Raw genomic sequence first — 15,980 nt, forward strand, 5'->3', positions numbered from 1 at the left:
TGTGCTAAGAGTCTGCTTCTGCACCAAAAAATGGCTCCCCCTTTCCTTCTAATGCAACTGTGAAATCACCAGAGCAATACGCAATAAATCTCTGCCTGTAATTCCTATTTGCACACAGAGTCATGTTTTCACATTAGGCCCTTAAACGAAATTTCTTTGCCAATTTGAAAGCACACTTACTACTCTTTTTTTTGGCAAGTGATAAACACTTTTACAGACTGACACATTATGAATCCACTTTACAGATTTTTTAAAAAGCACATGTCCAAACTGCTTTTTCAGACCAGCACCATTTGTAACCTGGGTGACTGCCTACACTCCAGCAAGGGCAACCAGCCTTAGTGATGCTGAATGTATTTGCATTACTGACTGAAACCTCAAACCCCACTCGCTTGTGAATACTGTGCATGATTCCACATGGTAAGCAGCTGGGTGTGTGCTAAGAGTCTGCTTCTGCACCAAAAAATGGCTCCCCCTTTCCTTCTAATGCAACTGTGAAATCACCAGAGCAATACGCAATAAATCTCTGCCTGTAATTCCTATTTGCACACAGAGTCATGTTTTCACATTAGGCCCTTAAACGAAATTTCTTTGCCAATTTGAAAGCACACTTACTGCTCTTTTTTTTGGCAAGTGATAAACACTTTTACAGACTGACACATTATGAATCCACTTTTCAGATTTTTTAAAAAGCACATGTCCAAACTGCTTTTTCAGACCAGCACCATTTGTAACCTGGGTGACTGCCTACACTCCAGCAAGGGCAACCAGCCTTAGTGATGCTGAATGTATTTGCATTACTGACTGAAACCTCAAACCCCACTCACTTGTGAATACTGTGCATGATTCTACATGCTAAGCAGCTGGGTGTGTGCTAAGAGTCTGCTTCTGCACCAAAAAATGGCTCCCCCTTTCCATCTAATGCAACTGTGAAATCACCAGAGCAATACGCAATAAATCTCTGCCTCTAATTCCTATTTGCACACAGAGTCATGTTTTCACATTAGTCACAAAACAAAATTTCTTTGCCAATTTGAAAGCACACTTACTGCTCTTTTTTTTGGCAAGTGATAATCACTTTTACAGACTGACACATTATGAATCCACTTTTCAGATTTTTTTAAAAGCACATGTCCAAACTGCTTTTTCAGACCAGCACCATTTGTAACCTGGGTGACTGCCTACACTCCAGCAAGGGCAACCAGCCTTAGTGATGCTGAATGTATTTGCATTACTGACTGAAACCTCAAACCCCACTCGCTTGTGAATACTGTGCATGATTCCACATGGTAAGCAGCTGGGTGTGTGCTAAGAGTCTGCTTCTGCACCAAAAAATGGCTCCCCCTTTCCTTCTAATGCAACTGTGAAATCACCAGAGCAATACGCAATAAATCTCTGCCTGTAATTCCTATTTGCACACAGAGTCATGTTTTCACATTAGGCCCTTAAACGAAATTTCTTTGCCAATTTGAAAGCACACTTACTGCTCTTTTTTTTGGCAAGTGATAAACACTTTTACAGACTGACACATTATGAATCCACTTTTCAGATTTTTTAAAAAGCACATGTCCAAACTGCTTTTTCAGACCAGCACCATTTGTAACCTGGGTGACTGCCTACACTCCAGCAAGGGCAACCAGCCTTAGTGATGCTGAATGTATTTGCATTACTGACTGAAACCTCAAACCCCACTCGCTTGTGAATACTGTGCATGATTCCACATGGTAAGCAGCTGGGTGTGTGCTAAGAGTCTGCTTCTGCACCAAAAAATGGCTCCCCCTTTCCATCTAATGCAACTGTGAAATCACCAGAGCAATACGCAATAAATCTCTGCCTGTAATTCCTATTTGCACACAGAGTCATGTTTTCACATTAGGCCCTTAAACGAAATTTCTTTGCCAATTTAAAAGCACACTTACTGCTCTTTTTTTTGGCAAGTGATAAACACTTTTACAGACTGACACATTATGAATCCACTTTTCAGATTTTTTAAAAAGCACATGTCCAAACTGCTTTTTCAGACCAGCACCATTTGTAACCTGGGTGACTGCCTACACTCCAGCAAGGGCAACCAGCCTTAGTGATGCTGAATGTATTTGCATTACTGACTGAAACCTCAAACCCCACTCGCTTGTGAATACTGTGCATGATTCCACATGGTAAGCAGCTGGGTGTGTGCTAAGAGTCTGCTTCTGCACCAAAAAATGGCTTCCCCTTTCCATCTAATGCAACTGTGAAATCACCAGAGCAATACGTAATAAATCTCTGCCTGTAATTCCTATTTGCACACAGAGTCATGTTTTCACATTAGTCACAAAACGAAATTTCTTTGCCAATTTGAAAGCACACTTACTGCTCTTTTTATTGGCAAGTGATAATCACTTTTACAGACTGACACATTATGAATCCACTTTTCAGATTTTTTAAAAAGCACATGTCCAAACTGCTTTTTCAGACCAGCACCATTTGTAACCTGGGTGACTGCCTACACTCCAGCAAGGGCAACCAGCCTTAGTGATGCTGAATGTATTTGCATTACTGACTGAAACCTCAAACCCCACTCGCTTGTGAATACTGTGCATGATTCCACATGGTAAGCAGCTGGGTGTGTGCTAAGAGTCTGCTTCTGCACCAAAAAAATGGCTCCCCCTTTCCATCTAATGCAACTGTGAAATCACCAGAGCAATACGCAATAAATCTCTGCCTGTAATTCCTATTTGCACACAGAGTCATGTTTTCAAATTAGGCCCTTAAACGAAATTTCTTTGCCAATTTGAAAGCACACTTACTGCTCTTTTTTTTGGCAAGTGATAAACACTTTTACAGACTGACACATTATGAATCCACTTTTCAGATTTTTTAAAAAGCACATGTCCAAACTGCTTTTTCAGACCAGCACCATTTGTAACCTGGGTGACTGCCTACACTCCAGCAAGGGCAACCAGCCTTAGTGATGCTGAATGTATTTGCATTACTGACTGAAACCTCAAACCCCACTCGCTTGTGAATACTGTGCATGATTCCACATGGTAAGCAGCTGGGTGTGTGCTAAGAGTCTGCTTCTGCACCAAAAAATGGCTCCCCCTTTCCATCTAATGCAACTGTGAAATCACCAGAGCAATACGCAATAAATCTCTGCCTGTAATTACTATTTGCACACAGAGTCATGTTTTCACATTAGTCACAAAACGAAATTTCTTTGCCAATTTGAAAGCACACTTACTGCTCTTTTTTTTGGCAAGTGATAATCACTTTTACAGACTGACACATTATGAATCCACTTTTCAGATTTTGTAAAAAGCACATGTCCAAACTGCTTTTTCAGACCAGCACCATTTGTAACCTGGGTGACTGCCTACACTCCAGCAAGGGCAACCAGCCTTAGTGATGCTGAATGTATTTGCATTACTGACTGAAACCTCAAACCCCACTCGCTTGTGAATACTGTGCATGATTCCACATGGTAAGCAGCTGGGTGTGTGCTAAGAGTCTGCTTCTGCACCAAAAAATGGCTTCCCCTTTCCATCTAATGCAACTGTGAAATCACCAGAGCAATACGTAATAAATCTCTGCCTGTAATTCCTATTTGCACACAGAGTCATGTTTTCACATTAGTCACAAAACGAAATTTCTTTGCCAATTTGAAAGCACACTTACTGCTCTTTTTATTGGCAAGTGATAATCACTTTTACAGACTGACACATTATGAATCCACTTTTCAGATTTTTTAAAAAGCACATGTCCAAACTGCTTTTTCAGACCAGCACCATTTGTAACCTGGGTGACTGCCTACACTCCAGCAAGGGCAACCAGCCTTAGTGATGCTGAATGTATTTGCATTACTGACTGAAACCTCAAACCCCACTCGCTTGTGAATACTGTGCATGATTCCACATGGTAAGCAGCTGGGTGTGTGCTAAGAGTCTGCTTCTGCACCAAAAAAATGGCTCCCCCTTTCCATCTAATGCAACTGTGAAATCACCAGAGCAATACGCAATAAATCTCTGCCTGTAATTCCTATTTGCACACAGAGTCATGTTTTCAAATTAGGCCCTTAAACGAAATTTCTTTGCCAATTTGAAAGCACACTTACTGCTCTTTTTTTTGGCAAGTGATAAACACTTTTACAGACTGACACATTATGAATCCACTTTTCAGATTTTTTAAAAAGCACATGTCCAAACTGCTTTTTCAGACCAGCACCATTTGTAACCTGGGTGACTGCCTACACTCCAGCAAGGGCAACCAGCCTTAGTGATGCTGAATGTATTTGCATTACTGACTGAAACCTCAAACCCCACTCGCTTGTGAATACTGTGCATGATTCCACATGGTAAGCAGCTGGGTGTGTGCTAAGAGTCTGCTTCTGCACCAAAAAATGGCTCCCCCTTTCCATCTAATGCAACTGTGAAATCACCAGAGCAATACGCAATAAATCTCTGCCTGTAATTACTATTTGCACACAGAGTCATGTTTTCACATTAGTCACAAAACGAAATTTCTTTGCCAATTTGAAAGCACACTTACTGCTCTTTTTTTTGGCAAGTGATAATCACTTTTACAGACTGACACATTATGAATCCACTTTTCAGATTTTGTAAAAAGCACATGTCCAAACTGCTTTTTCAGACCAGCACCATTTGTAACCTGGGTGACTGCCTACACTCCAGCAAGGGCAACCAGCCTTAGTGATGCTGAATGTATTTGCATTACTGACTGAAATCTCAAACCCCACTCGCTTGTGAATACTGTGAATGGTTCCACATGGTAAGCAGCTGGGTGTGTGCTAAGAGTCTGCTTCTGCACCAAAAAATGGCTCCCCCTTTCCTTCTAATGCAACTGTGAAATCACCAGAGCAATACGCAATAAATCTCTGCCTGTAATTCCTATTTGCACACAGAGTCATGTTTTCACATTAGGCCCTTAAACGAAATTTCTTTGCCAATTTGAAAGCACACTTACTGCTCTTTTTTTTGGCAAGTGATAAACACTTTTACAGACTGACACATTATGAATCCACTTTTCAGATTTTTTAAAAAGCACATGTCCAAACTGCTTTTTCAGACCAGCACCATTTGTAACCTGGGTGACTGCCTACACTCCAGCAAGGGCAACCAGCCTTAGTGATGCTGAATGTATTTGCATTACTGACTGAAACCTCAAACCCCACTCGCTTGTGAATACTGTGCATGATTCCACATGGTAAGCAGCTGGGTGTGTGCTAAGAGTCTGCTTCTGCACCAAAAAATGGCTCCCCCTTTCCATCTAATGCAACTGTGAAATCACCAGAGCAATACGCAATAAATCTCTGCCTGTAATTCCTATTTGCACACAGAGTCATGTTTTCACATTAGGCCCTTAAACGAAATTTCTTTGCCAATTTAAAAGCACACTTACTGCTCTTTTTTTTGGCAAGTGATAAACACTTTTACAGACTGACACATTATGAATCCACTTTTCAGATTTTTTAAAAAGCACATGTCCAAACTGATTTTTCAGACCAGCACCATTTGTAACCTGGGTGACTGCCTACACTCCAGCAAGGGCAACCAGCCTTAGTGATGCTGAATGTATTTGCATTACTGACTGAAACCTCAAACCCCACTCGCTTGTGAATACTGTGCATGATTCCACATGGTAAGCAGCTGGGTGTGTGCTAAGAGTCTGCTTCTGCACCAAAAAATGGCTCCCCCTTTCCTTCTAATGCAACTGTGAAATCACCAGAGCAATACGCAATAAATCTCTGCCTGTAATTCCTATTTGCACACAGAGTCATGTTTTCACATTAGGCCCTTAAACGAAATTTCTTTGCCAATTTGAAAGCACACTTACTGCTCTTTTTTTTGGCAAGTGATAAACACTTTTACAGACTGACACATTATGAATCCACTTTTCAGATTTTTTAAAAAGCACATGTCCAAACTGCTTTTTCAGACCAGCACCATTTGTAACCTGGGTGACTGCCTACACTCCAGCAAGGGCAACCAGCCTTAGTGATGCTGAATGTATTTGCATTACTGACTGAAACCTCAAACCCCACTCGCTTGTGAATACTGTGCATGATTCCACATGGTAAGCAGCTGGGTGTGTGCTAAGAGTCTGCTTCTGCACCAAAAAATGGCTCCCCCTTTCCATCTAATGCAACTGTGAAATCACCAGAGCAATACGCAATAAATCTCTGCCTGTAATTCCTATTTGCACACAGAGTCATGTTTTCACATTAGGCCCTTAAACGAAATTTCTTTGCCAATTTAAAAGCACACTTACTGCTCTTTTTTTTGGCAAGTGATAAACACTTTTACAGACTGACACATTATGAATCCACTTTTCAGATTTTTTAAAAAGCACATGTCCAAACTGATTTTTCAGACCAGCACCATTTGTAACCTGGGTGACTGCCTACACTCCAGCAAGGGCAACCAGCCTTAGTGATGCTGAATGTATTTGCATTACTGACTGAAACCTCAAACCCCACTCGCTTGTGAATACTGTGCATGATTCCACATGGTAAGCAGCTGGGTGTGTGCTAAGAGTCTGCTTCTGCACCAAAAAATGGCTTCCCCTTTCCATCTAATGCAACTGTGAAATCACCAGAGCAATACGCAATAAATCTCTGCCTGTAATTCCTATTTGCACACAGAGTCATGTTTTCACATTAGTCACAAAACGAAATTTCTTTGCCAATTTGAAAGCACACTTACTGCTCTTTTTTTTGGCAAGTGATAATCACTTTTACAGACTGACACATTATGAATCCACTTTTCAGATTTTTTAAAAAGCACATGTCCAAACTGCTTTTTCAGACCAGCACCATTTGTAACCTGGGTGACTGCCTACACTCCAGCAAGGGCAACCAGCCTTAGTGATGCTGAATGTATTTGCATTACTGACTGAAACCTCAAACCCCACTCGCTTGTGAATACTGTGCATGATTCCACATGGTAAGCAGCTGGGTGTGTGCTAAGAGTCTGCTTCTGCACCAAAAAATGGCTCCCCCTTTCCATCTAATGCAACTGTGAAATCACCAGAGCAATACGCAATAAATCTCTGCCTGTAATTCCTATTTGCACACAGAGTCATGTTTTCACATTAGGCCCTTAAACGAAATTTCTTTGCCAATTTGAAAGCACACTTACTGCTCTTTTTTTTGGCAAGTGATAAACACTTTTACAGACTGACACATTATGAATCCACTTTTCAGATTTTTTAAAAAGCACATGTCCAAACTGCTTTTTCAGACCAGCACCATTTGTAACCTGGGTGACTGCCTACACTCCAGCAAGGGCAACCAGCCTTAGTGATGCTGAATGTATTTGCATTACTGACTGAAACCTCAAACCCCACTCGCTTGTGAATACTGTGCATGATTCCACATGGTAAGCAGCTGGGTGTGTGCTAAGAGTCTGCTTCTGCACCAAAAAATGGCTCCCCCTTTCCATCTAATGCAACTGTGAAATCACCAGAGCAATACGCAATAAATCTCTGCCTGTAATTCCTATTTGCACACAGAGTCATGTTTTCACATTAGGCCCTTAAACGAAATTTCTTTGCCAATTTGAAAGCACACTTACTGCTCTTTTTTTTGGCAAGTGATAAACACTTTTACAGACTGACACATTATGAATCCACTTTTCAGATTTTTTAAAAAGCACATGTCCAAACTGCTTTTTCAGACCAGCACCATTTGTAACCTGGGTGACTGCCTACACTCCAGCAAGGGCAACCAGCCTTAGTGATGCTGAATGTATTTGCATTACTGACTGAAACCTCAAACCCCACTCGCTTGTGAATACTGTGCATGATTCCACATGGTAAGCAGCTGGGTGTGTGCTAAGAGTCTGCTTCTGCACCAAACAATAGCTCCCCCTTTCCATCTAATGCAACTGTGAAATCACCAGAGCAATACGCAATAAATCTCTGCCTGTAATTCCTATTTGCACACAGAGTCATGTTTTCACATTAGTCACAAAACGAAATTTCTTTGCCAATTTGAAAGCACACTTACTGCTCTTTTTTTTGGCAAGTGATAAACACTTTTACAGACTGACACATTATGAATCCACTTTTCAGATTTTTTAAAAAGCACATGTCCAAACTGCTTTTTCAGACCAGCACCATTTGTAACCTGGGTGACTGCCTACACTCCAGCAAGGGCAACCAGCCTTAGTGATGCTGAATGTATTTGCATTACTGACTGAAACCTCAAACCCCACTCGCTTGTGAATACTGTGCATGATTCCACATGGTAAGCAGCTGGGTGTGTGCTAAGAGTCTGCTTCTGCACCAAAAAATGGCTCCCCCTTTCCATCTAATGCAACTGTGAAATCACCAGAGCAATACGCAATAAATCTCTGCCTGTAATTCCTATTTGCACACAGAGTCATGTTTTCACATTAGTCACAAAACGAAATTTCTTTGCCAATTTGAAAGCACACTTACTGCTCTTTTTTTTGGCAAGTGATAAACACTTTTACAGAGCTGACACATTATGAATCCACTTTTCAGATTTTTTAAAAAGCACATGTCCAAACTGCTTTTTCAGACCAGAAACATGTGTAACCTGGGTGACTGCCTACACTCCAGCAAGGGCAACCAGCCTTAGTGATGCTGAATGTATTTGCATTACTGAGTCCAACCTCAAACCCTGAAACTATTCTTTTTTTATACCAGTACACCTTAATTTATTGTGAAAACATAGTCCATATTATTTTACTTGTTCCTCACATTTAAATTTCTCCCAAAACAGAAAATAATAAACACAACTTCAACAAAAAGAATTGCATTTCTATTATTCATTTCTTAATTTACCATATACATCCCCTCTCAAACTCTAAACTCACCTTTAAAATTAGTTAGTTGTGAAAGAAATGTGGCACTCAAACAGCAGATTATCAGAGCCAGGATCTCTGTTCTTTACACCTCTCTCCTCTCAGCAGAACCAGATAATGGCAAACTTTCCCTCTCTTTTTCCACATATATACATGTTAATTTCAAATCTCAGTGCTTCCCCCTTTTTTTCAAATGTAATCACACATTTCTATTGGTTGAAAACCAACCCTTTTCCAAAAGTACCCTTCCCCCAACTTGACTTCTGCCTAGTACCCTTCCCCCAACTTGACTTCTGCCTGCTACCATAGCAACAGCTCATGGAACACTGCTGTGTGGAGTTAGGTCAGAAGTTCGCCAAACAATGTTTCAATTCCACAGAGCAAGAGTGCTTGACTTTTCAAACCTAACAGCAAATCCATAGTACTGTTCTTTGGTAACACATTTTTCTGTACCAATACAAAACATGCTTCTATTAATTTACACATACAGCCTAGTTTTTATTCTAGAATGGTATGAAACAGCCAATCAGTTCTTTTTTTTTATGAAAAAAATATGTATGCCTCCATTTCCAAACTGTCTTTCATTTCTTTTTACCATTCTACTGAATTACACCTCCTGAGTGCATCCAGTTCTCCTTTGAAGATGTTCACAGTGTGGATTGTAGGGCACAGCTATGTCTTCTGGAGTGAAAAGTATGCAGAGAAAACAGGTATGGTGAGAGACCTTGCTTTACCAAATGTAGACATTAAATGGATTGGTCAGAGAGGGTTAAAGTGGCACCAATTGATGCCATTGGTGAAATCCTTCATGCAAAACCAACACCCTGACCTCATAATAGTGCACTGTGGTGGCAATGACCTAGGCACTTTGACTGGGGTAGGTCTGGAAATGCTTATGAAGGACACCTTTGCACAACTGTTTTCACTTTTCCCTAAAACTGTCTTTGTGTTTTCTAACATATGCCAAAGGCAAAAATGGAACTGGTCCAATCATTTCTGTCCGCAGATTGACAAAGCAAGAAAGCACGTCAACAAATCTGTTTCTGCTTTCCTCCGTGACTATGGTATGGGTTCCATTTACCACAACAACTTGCGTTACGACATGCAAGACATTTATAGAGGAGATGGTGTGCACTTCAATGATGAAGGGAACAGAGTCTTCCTCTTGAACCTTAGACTCTGCATCGGTACTTACTTGTAGGTACCACTTAAAAATCACTTCATAAACACAACGGCTCTTTTTAGAGCCCCCTAATATCTAAACACTTAAATCTGCATTTCATTTCTTTTTTTTTTTTTTTTTTTACCGTACGCTTACCGTACGCGTACCCCGTGATTTTTTTTAAAATCAATAAATGTTTTCTTTGTACTTTTCTGTCCTTCTTTGACCCCCTTACAAATGTTAGGGGGTCTGTAACTCTCCTCCTTGCCCCCTTTTCTTGTTATCACTCTTTTTTTTCTGAGTGAAACACACGAAATGGCGGCCGCCGCTTCCTGGTTTCGGCCGATTCGAATGTTTACTAAGATCTAAGAGCCAATCAGAATCGTGCTCGCGCACGCCACCGTACGCGTACGGTAAGCGTACCGTAAGCGCACCGTAAGCTGGCTCAGATATATATATTGATTTAAAGGCTATTTTCTCAGAATCTACTGAACAGATTTACACCAAACCTACAAAAGGCACTTCCTTGACCTGAGGACTACCTCTCTGCCAAATTTCTAGTAATTCTGTTCAGCCGTTCGGGCTGTAGCCCTGTCTAAAGGTCCTATGGAAAAATGCATGGGAAAAACGCGTTTTGGGACCCCCCTTTTATCTCAGCCCCCGCTTGACGAATCCCCCCGAGACTTTCAGGGGGAATGCGCAACATTCTATTTTGAATAACTTTGGCACCGGTCGACGAATCCTCGCGAAATTTTCAAAATAGGTGGGGCGCTACGCTCCGCTCCTACCCTGATAGTCTCGGGGGGATTCGTCAAGCGGGGGCTGAGAAAAAAGGGGGGTCCCAAAACGCGTTTTTCCCATGCATTTTTCCATAGGACCTTTAGACACAGCTACAGCCCGAACGGCTGAACAGAGTTACTTGAAATTTGGCAGAGAGGTAGTCCTCAGGTCAAGGAAGTGCCTTTTGTAGGTCTGGTGTAAATCTGTTCAGTAGTTCCTGAGAAAATAGCATTTAAATCAATATATATATCTGAGCCAGCTTACGGTGCGCTTACCGTGCGCTTACGGTAAGCTTACCGTACGCGTACGGTGACGTGCGCGAGCACGATTCTGATTGGCTGTTAGATCTTAGTAAACATTCGAATGGGTCGAAACCAGGAAGCGGCGGCCGCCACAGAAAAAAAAAGGGTGATAACTTGAAAAGGGGGCAAGGAAGAGAGTTACAGACCCCCTAACATTTGCAAGGGGGTCAAAGAAGGACAGAAAAGTAAAAAAAAAACATTTATTAATTTTAAAAAAAAACGCGGGGTACACGTACGGTAAGCTTACGGTAAGCTTACCGTACGCGTACGGTAGAAAAAAAATATAAAAAAGAGAAATAAAATTCAGATTTAAGTGTTTAGATATTAGGGGGCTCTAAAAAGAGCCGTTGTGTTTATGAAGGGATTTGATTTTTTAGTGGTACCTACAAGTAAGTACCGATGCAGAGTCTAAGGTTCAAGAGGAAGACTCTGTTCCCTTCATCAGTGAAGTGTACACCATCTCCTCTATAAATGTCTTGCATGTCGTAACGCAAGTTGTTGTGGTAAATGGAACCCATACCATAGTCTCGGAGGAAAGCAGAAACAGATTTGTTGACGTGCTTTCTTGCTTTGTCAATCTGCGGACAAAAATGATTGGACCAGTTCCATTTTTGCCTTTGGCATATGTTAGAATATGCAAAGGCAGTTTTAGGGAAAAGTGAAAACAGTTGTGCAAAGGTCTCCTTCATAAGCATTTCCAGACCTACCCCAGTCAAAGTGCCTAGGTCATTGCCACCACAGTGCACTATTATGAGGTCAGGGTGTTGGATTTGCATGAAGGATTTCACCAAAGGCATCAATTGGTGCCAATTTAACCCTCTCTGACCAATCCATTTAATGTCTACATTTGGTAAAGCAAGGTCTCTCACCATACCTGTTTTCTCTGCATACTTTTCACTCCAGAAGACATAGCCGTGCCCTACAATCCACACTGTGAACATCTCAAAAGGAGAACTGGATGCACTCAGGAGGTGTCTTTCAGTAGAATGGGAAAAAAAATGAAAGACAGTTTGGAAATGGAGGCATACATATTTTTTAAAAAAAGAACTGATTGGCTGTTTCATACCATTCTACACTAAAAACTAGGCTGTATGTGTAAATTTATAGAAGCATGATTTGTATTGGTACAGAAAAATGTGTTACCAAAGAACAGTACTATGGATTTGCTGTTAGGTTTGAAAAGTCAAGCACTCCTGCTCTTTGGAAATGAAACATTGTGTGGTGAACTTCTGACCTAACTCTACACAGCAGTGTTTCAAGAGCAGTTGCTATGGTAGCAGGCAGAAGTCAAGTTGGGGGAAGGGTACTAGGCTGAAGTCAAGTTGGGGGAAGGGTACTTTTGGAAAAGGGTTGGTTTTCAACCAATAGAAATGTGTGATTACATTTGAAAAAAAGGGGGAAGCACTGAGATTTGAAATTAACATGTATATTTGTGGAAAAAGAGAGGGAAACATTGCCATTATCTGGTTCTGCTGAGAGGAGAGAGGTGTACAGAACAGAGATCCTGGCTCTGATAATCTGCTGTTTGAGTGCCACATTTCTTTCACAACTAACTAATTTTAAAGGTGAGTTATGAGTTTGAGAGGGGATGTATATGGTAAATTAAGAAATGAATAATAGAATTGGAATTCCTTTTGTTGAAGTTGTGTTTATCGTTTTGTGTTTTGGGAGAAATTTAAATGTGAGGAACATGTAAAATAATATGGACTATGTTTTCACCATAAAATAAGGTGTATTGTTATAAATGAGGAATACTTTTAGGGTTTGAGGTTGCAGTCAGTAATGCAAATACATTCAGCATCACTAAGGCTGGTTGCCCTTGCTGGAGTGTAGTCAGTCACCCAGGTTACACATGTTTCTGGTCTGAAAAAGCTGTTTGGACATGTGCTTTTTTAAGAATCTGAAAAGTGGATAAAAAATGTGTCAGACTGTAAAAGTACTTATCACTTGCAAAAAAAAAGAGTAGTAAGTGTGCTTTCAAATTGGCAAAGAAATTTCGTTTTCTGACTAATATGAAACCATGACTCTGTGTGCAAAGAGGAATTATAGATAGAGATTTATTGCGTATTACTCTGGTAGTTTTACAGTTGCATTAGTAGGAAAGGGGGAGCTATTTTTTCTGCAGAAGCAGACTCTTAGCACACACCCAGCTGCTTATCCTGTGGAATCATGCATAGTATTCACAACCGAGTGGGGTTTGAGGTTGAAGTCAGTAATGCAAATACATTCAGCATCACTAAGGCTGGTTGCCCTTGCTGGAGTGTAGTCAGTCACGCAGGTTACACATGTTTCTGGTCTGAAAAAGCTGTTTGGACATGTGCTTTTTTAAGAATCTGAAAAGTGGATAAAAAATGTGTCAGACTGTAAAAGTACTTATCACTTGCAAAAAAAAAGAGTAGTAAGTGTGCTTTCAAATTGGCAAAGAAATTTCGTTTTCTGACTAATATGAAACCATGACTCTGTGTGCAAAGAGGAATTATAGATAGAGATTTATTGCGTATTACTCTGGTAGTTTTACAGTTGCATTAGTAGGAAAGGGGGAGCTATTTTTTCTGCAGAAGCAGACTCTTAGCACACACCCAGCTGCTTATCCTGTGGAATCATGCATAGTATTCACAACCGAGTGGGGTTTGAGGTTGAAGTCAGTAATGCAAATACATTCAGCATCACTAAGGCTGGTTGCCCTTGCTGGAGTGTAGTCAGTCACCCAGGTTACACATGTTTCTGGTCTGAAAAAGCTGTTTGGACATGTGCTTTTTTAAGAATCTGAAAAGTGGATAAAAAATGTGTCAGACTGTAAAAGTACTTATCACTTGCAAAAAAAAAGAGTAGTAAGTGTGCTTTCAAATTGGCAAAGAAATTTCGTTTTCTGACTAATATGAAACCATGACTCTGTGTGCAAAGAGGAATTATAGACAGAGATTTATTGCGTATTACTCTGGTAATTTTACATTTGCATTAGTAGGAAAGGGGGAGCTATTTTTTCTGCAGAAGCAGACTCTTAGCACACACCCAGCTGCTTATCCTGTGGAATCATGCATAGTATTTACAACCGAGTAGGGTTTGAGGTTGCAGTCAGTAATGCAAATACATTCAGCATCACTAAGGCTGGTTGCCCTTGCTGGAGTGTAGTCAGTCACCCAGGTTACACATGTTTCTGGTCTGAAAAAGCTGTTTGGACATGTGCTTTTTTAAGAATCTGAAAAGTGGATTCAAAATGTGTCAGACTGTAAAAGTACTTATCACTTGCAAAAAAAAAGAGTAGTAAGTTTGCTTTCAAATTGGCAAAGAAATTTCGTTTTCTGACTAATATGAAACCATGACTCTGTGTGCAAAGAGGAATTATAGACAGAGATTTATTGCGTATTACTCTAGTAATTTTACATTTGCATTAGTAGGAAAGGGGGAGCTATTTTTTCTGCAGAAGCAGACTCTTAGCACACACCCAGCTGCTTATCCTGTGGAATCATGCATAGTATTTACAACCGAGTAGGGTTTGAGGTTGCAGTCAGTAATGCAAATACATTCAGCATCACTAAGGCTGGTTGCCCTTGCTGGAGTGTAGTCAGTCACCCAGGTTACACATGTTTCTGGTCTGAAAAAGCTGTTTGGACATGTGCTTTTTTAAGAATCTGAAAAGTGGATTCAAAATGTGTCAGACTGTAAAAAAACGTATCACTTGCAAAAAAAAAGAGTAGTAAGCGTGCTTTCAAATTGGCAAAGAAATTTTGTTTTCTGACTAATATGAAACCATGACTCTGTGTGCAAAGAGGAATTATAGACAGAGATTTATTGCGTATTACTCTGGTAATTTTACATTTGCATTAGATGGAAAGGGGGAGCTATTTTTTCTGCAGAAGCAGACTCTTAGCACACACCCAGCTGCTTATCCTGTGGAATCATGCATAGTATTTACAACCGAGTAGGGTTTGAGGTTGCAGTCAGTAATGCAAATACATTCAGCATCACTAAGGCTGGTTGCCCTTGCTGGAGTGTAGTCAGTCACCCAGGTTACACATGTTTCTGGTCTGAAAAAGCTGTTTGGACATGTGCTTTTTTAAGAATCTGAAAAGTGGATTCAAAATGTGTCAGACTGTAAAAGTACTTATCACTTGCAAAAAAAAAGAGTAGTAAGTGTGCTTTCAAATTGGCAAAGAAATTTCGTTTTCTGACTAATATGAAACCATGACTCTGTGTGCAAAGAGGAATTATAGACAGAGATTTATTGCGTATTACTCTGGTAATTTTACATTTGCATTAGATGGAAAGGGGGAGCTATTTTTTCTGCAGAAGCAGACTCTTAGCACACACCCAGCTGCTTATCCTGTGGAATCATGCATAGTATTTACAACCGAGTGGGGTTTGAGGTTGCAGTCAGTAATGCAAATACATTCAGCATCACTAAGGCTGGTTGCCTTTGCTGGAGTGTAGTCAGTCACCCAGGTTACACATGTTGCTGGTCTCAAAAAGCTGTTTGGACATGTGCTTTTTTAAGAATCTGAAAAGTGGATTCAAAATGTGTCAGACTGTAAAAGTACTTATCACTTGCAAAAAAAAAGAGTAGTAAGTGTGCTTTCAAATTGGCAAAGAAATTTCGTTTTCTGACTAATATGAAACCATGACTCTGTGTGCAAAGAGGAATTATAGACAGAGATTTATTGCGTATTACTCTAGTAATTTTACATTTGCATTAGTAGGAAAGGGGGAGCTATTTTTTCTGCAGAAGCAGACTCTTAGCACACACCCAGCTGCTTATCCTGTGGAATCATGCATAGTATTTACAACCGAGTAGGGTTTGAGGTTGCAGTCAGTAATGCAAATACATTCAGCATCACTAAGGCTGGTTGCCCTTGCTGGAGTGTAGTCAGTCACCCAGGTTACACATGTTTCTGGTCTGAAAAAGCTGTT

The sequence above is a fragment of the Triturus cristatus genome, chromosome 5_2 (assembly GCF_964204655.1).
Source record: "Triturus cristatus chromosome 5_2, aTriCri1.1, whole genome shotgun sequence".
NCBI lineage: Eukaryota > Metazoa > Chordata > Amphibia > Caudata > Salamandridae > Triturus > Triturus cristatus.